This window comes from Octodon degus, unplaced genomic scaffold (genome assembly GCF_000260255.1).
Source record: "Octodon degus isolate 3935 unplaced genomic scaffold, OctDeg1.0 scaffold00161, whole genome shotgun sequence".
NCBI lineage: Eukaryota > Metazoa > Chordata > Mammalia > Rodentia > Octodontidae > Octodon > Octodon degus.
In genome coordinates, this window is record NW_004524737.1 from 5,962,464 (window position 1) to 5,968,301 (window position 5,838).

The window sequence follows — 5,838 nt, forward strand, 5'->3', positions numbered from 1 at the left end:
GGTCCCTGATGCTTTTGCTAAGCTTGTTCCAAGTAGGTGCTCTAGACCACTGAGCCATCTCTCCAGCCCAGGACAGGTTATTCTTGCATTAAAAAGTTTTATGCTTTTTAAACCAAGCAACCTTTAAAAGTCTGGTGACAAACTGGTAGACTAATGAGACTTCATAAGACGACTTATATGCTGGTAACAAATGTTGTGTCCCACCAGCCTCTGACAAATAACCTTCTACATGTAAACACTCTTCATCCTGAAGAATTCATCTTAAACTGAAACTTGTGTACAGACATTACTTTATTGATTGAGTTCCTGTTACAGGCTCGGCGTTATCACCTGCAGGGAAAAGAGCAAATTGTATTCCCTCATCTGTGCATCCTATACTTTATTTGGAGGAGAAAACTTCAAAAAATGAAGCATGCAATCTATGTGCTGAAGGCAAGAGTTTCCATTATGAGAAAAATTTTGGAAATGAAAAGGAGTTTCTGGTTTAACCTAGCAGGAAAAGTCAATTTTGAGCATGAAACGGGAAAGAGGATTATAGTGGAGGGAATAAATGGATATTCTAAATGCAGAAAGGGGAGAGAAAGAGCTAAATGCTGAAGGAGATTGGGGTATTTACAAGAGCAAAAGGTGAGATTGGGGTAATTCATACACTAGATTAGAAGGCAAGGGAGTTGAATAGGTGCAATAACATCAAGACATTTGACAACAAGCTCATAACTATTAGTTTTTAATCCATTCAGTATCTTTTTTTCCCCAAGGTCTGTGAGCTTAAAATTCAGAGAGGCTGACCCCTGTCCAATGCAGATGCTCATAGTGCTACTTGATCCTCAGCATGAAAGAGGGACTTAGGAGGCAGTCGTGCGTGAGTCATTCGTCTTCCCTGACTCCATGGCTTTGCTTCTCACTGTGAGCACACTGACCTCTCCTTATGTCAGGAACTGTTCTAAACCACTTGACGTGAAGGCAGAGCCATACGCACTTCAGAAGGTTTTTCAGATCTGGAGATTATACCTAGAGCCCTCCCAATAAGCGACATCTGCAGCCTTTTACTTTGTATTTCTATATTTCGAGACAAGTCTTGCTAAGTCAGTTTCCTAAGATGGGCTTAAAGGTGTGAACCTGAAAAGGAAACATTGAAGTCATGCAGTGACTAGGAGCTAGCTTAGGACTTAAACTCAACCCAAGTTCATTTAAAAAAAAACTTCAGAAAGTTTCTTCAGTGAAGGCAAGCACTTCTAAGGTTTAATTTTTAATCTAGAAATGTATTATTTTCACCGAGTTTAGGTTGGCAGCCATTTTCTCTAACGACTGTGAAGCCGTCTAATTCCTCGGGGTTCATTGTGATTGAAAATTCTGCTCTCCATGAAATTCATTGTATATCATTTTTGTTATATGTCTTTTTCAGGGTCTTTTGAAATTTCACATTTTTTTCTGGTGTATCAGTTACTTTTCTCACATTGCTGGGACAAAATACCCAGCACTCAAAATTAGGGAAAGAAAAGTTTATTTAGCTCACAGTGTGTGGAGGTTTCAGTCCATGCTCAGCTGGCTCCAAGGCAGAGCAGCACATGGCAGAGGGCAGATGTTCATGGTGGTAGAAAACAGCAAAAAGCAAAGGAAGGTTTAGGAGCGGTGGCAGCCTCTATAAAGCCTCTCTCCCCTCCTTACATTTGTATGCAGATTATGCGTCCTAGTGTGGGAGCAGCACTCACACCCATGATCCCAACACTGGATCAAGAATTAATCACAAACTCTAAAAGCAGCCCCATGACTGCATGAGCTTTGAGGGGAGAGCTAGACACAAACCGTAACACCCAGAAATGAGAAATTAACTAAAACAGAGATTAAATGAACTCCAGGAAGGAGGAAACACAACTGGCTGGTTCATGAAGCTATCAACAGCTGTTAGTATAGGTACTGAAAACAACTGTGGAATGAATGAATGTATGGATGTGTGAATGAATGAAGTGACCATTACAGAAAGCTTTTAAGAACTGTCTTCCATTTCTCCCCTTTAAATTTGTGTACATTCTAGAATAAGAACTCAATCTTAAGGCACATGAGAATGAAAAGGCATGGAAACTGATACACAATTGGTTTGTTATTAGACAAATTAATAAACATGTATTGTAAAAAGATCAGAGTAAGTTGTGTGTGTGTTGGGTATTGTATCTGTCACAGAAAGTTGAGTAAGTCATCAGTCAAATTTCTTTGCACTAGTACTCTGTAACTTTATTTTTTCCTTTCTATTTTAGTGCTAAATTTTTGTATTCCAAAATAGATACTCACTTTTTTACATCATTTTTCAGACATTAAATATTACAGATATCAGAGTGAGTATGTGAATTACAATATTAGGTAGGGCTTTGATAGAAAGAGCTGTAATAGAGAGGCTATGATTAAAGAAATTTCATATTAGAAATCAAAAGTCAAAACTTCCTCTTGACCTTGGAGTCTAATGGGCACAGCATGATCATTGACTAAGTAATTTAGTCTCTCTAGATTATTCACCCAAAATGTAATTGAATTTATTGTACAATATCCAATGTTCCTTTTATAAACAGACAAATCTATCAGTCTTTGCAAATGCCTGGAGCAATTTGGATTCAGCAGCCATATTAACCATATGTTTCAAAAACATTGTGTTTCCATTTCCTTCACCAGGAAATCAGAAAACATTTTTTAGCAGAGAAAATCCAAGAATGCAATGACTTGCTTCCAGCCAGATTTATTGAAGATAGAAAATCCCAAACATGCAATGACATCAAGAAAATCAATGCTATATGCTTTCAGGGTTTTGAGGAGCAACATATTCCTCTTATATTTGGAGAAGAATTTATAAAAATATATCTACTGACCATAGTATCACATGAAGCAAATCGCCTTCGAGTGATTTTTCACTAATTCTCCATGTGCCTTTATAGTAAGTCATTTTCTGCCCATATTTCTATCTTCTGTACTGGCAAATTATCTCCCTCCCTATTTCATTAGCAACTTATTCCATATTTCCAGATTTCCAGTGCATTGTGGCTACAGCTGCCTTTCTGGCTTTGATAGTATCTCTGGTGCATTCTTTAAAATGAACCAACTAACATTACTCCTAACGACCCACAGTTTCCCGACTCCTCATCGTTCACTTTCCACACGTTGCCATGACTGTTGAGAAGGCGAGGAAGTCAGGGGTATCACAGAGTAATTTATTATACTTTATAATTCTTCAAAGAGTATTTTATCTCTACTTTCCTCCCACACACATTGTGTACACACCGCTGCCCTATGGGTCACTTCAGACACTCATAGCTGAATCAGACAAAATATATATTAACTGTGAATTATTTCTGTAGACCGCAGAATGAGATAGCTGTATGGCAAAGGGCAAATCTAACAAAAAGGCCAAACCCAGTGATTAATGGATGGGAGAGACAGGAAGCAAATAAACCAGAAAATTTTAATGAATCTCTGACTCACCTCTAAGGTGAAAAAAAGCCCCATCTTTTTGCAGGGCTTCAAGAAAACCAGAGCCATGTATAAGAGAAAATAGATTTCAAGATTCTGTACTGAGTAAATTGTACATGATTAGAAGTAAAGCTGAGTTTATCTTTCAAGACATTTATTCTAAAGGTTATAACCTGAATGTTCACTCATCATCAACCTGTAGGCACAGATGACTCCTTTAAGACAGGAATAATTCAAATATTACTAAATCACTGTCTCAGTTACTCTTCTCTCATTGCTGGGACAAAATATCCCACACCCAAAATTTAGGAAAGAAAGATTGATTTAGCTCATAGTTAGTGGAGGTTTCAATCCGTACTCACCTGGCTCCAAGGAATAGTGGCACGTGGTATGGAGCAGCTGTTCTTGGTGGTGGCAAAGAGTGAAGAGAAAAGGAAGGGGCTGCAACACTTGCAGTTAGCTAGCCTCTCTTCTGCCTCCTTATATTGTAATGCAGATTACCCACCCCAGGGCCAGACTGTAGCACTCACACCTGCAATCCTAGCACTAGATTAAGAATCAATCACTAGCTCCAGAAGCCACCCTGTGACTGCATGAGGCTTTGAAGGAAACAACTAGACATAAGCCATAACAGTCACTGTGCTTGCCAGATGACACAGGAAGTCCCTGACATGCACTTTTCACTCTTCAAACACTCAGGTATGTCTGTGTGACCTAGGGGATTTCTAAAGGCATTTATGAATAAATATACCCTTAAGTATTTCGTATCATCACTTCCTCACTTTTAGTCAAGTCATTAGAGTCTCATCTGCAGCTTTTCTGCCCCACTGTTCTCTGACCATGACCACTAGGTACCATCATCTGCATGGGCTCTTCCATACTGCCCATACAATCTGGTATCCACCTACCATTATTGCCACTAACTCACTGAATTTCTAACCATTTCAACTGGTTGTTTCCCATTCGTTCATGTATTCAGTTAACATTTAGCACCAACTGTAACCTGACCACCTTCTACGTATTTGGAATTAGAACCAAACAAGTCAAATTACTCTTGAAGTTCACTGGAACAAGAAGGATTTTAAAAGTAAAAAGAACAATATAATCTCAGTAACTTTTAGGTATTTTAAAAACAAACAAAAAGAAATCACAAAGTATGCTGCCCATGCATGACTCAGTAGCAGAGTAAAAAGCTCAGTTTCTGGCCCTGTAGGAGCCCACTCATTCCCCTTGTCCTGCCTTCACTGACATTCAACATATTTTTCTTTAACCTATGTATCCCCATTCCCATCATCAGAAGATGGAGCAAGGTAAGCAAAAATACACAGGTACTATCTTAAACCGTCTCCATAGTTGCATACACTATGTCTTGTGTTCATCTTTCGAAAACACAGACACATGACCACATGTAACTACAAGGTAATCAGAGAAATAGATTCCTCATTACAGTCTTGGCTAAGAATTCATTATTATATGCTTAGCTAGGAAACAAAATTATTCTTGAGGAAATCTAATCACTTCTTTAAAAACAGAAGGAACAAATAATTGGAACAATACTCTACTATGGTTTTGATGTGTCTTCTGGGAAACTCTCCTTAGGTACACTCTACATCATTGATCACTTTCTTCTGTGGCCTCATAATCTCCTTGATCAGAAGATTTGGGGCACAACTGAGTTACATGCTGTTACAGTACAGGTTGTCCTATGTCCTGAGTCCTCACTGACCCTGAAAGGCTAGTGCCAAAATGTTGGCTGTTCTTACAGCCCTTCTTTTTCTCTAATTCTTGGCCTGCAAACTTAAGTTGTTAACCCTGCAGAAGAGAAGCTTATTGTTATTACCCTACAACATAGGCAGTTGAGCTTAATCTCACTATCTGGCTAAATATCAAACATTTTAGGCATAACACGGAACAGGTATTTTCCATTAAGTATTGATATGTTAACCTTTAAGTCCCTACAGGATATGAAGAAAAAAATAAAAATATAAAACACTATTTAAAAAATAAGAATTAATATTACATATTTTTACACAGAAGTTTAGAAATCTGACCCTAGACAGCATTGCAGTTGCATAGCTAATTTGCTTCAGGGTTCAGATTTGAACCTATAAGCATGACTTCTCTTTGGGACATTTGGCTTAATAAAATTAAATAAATGAAAAAGAAAATGGAGAGAAAAATACATTAAGAGAGAGAGAGACTATAATGCATTAGGAGAGAGAGATGTTCCTAATTTTTGTACCTTTATTTTCAGAGAAATATGTTAATTTTTAAGAAATAAATTGTAGGGCAGGCCAAATAGCTCAGCAGATTAAAGCACCTGCAAGCAGGCACAGGGTCCATGCTCTCGATACCCAGGCCTGCCACTCCAGCCCTGCCCCC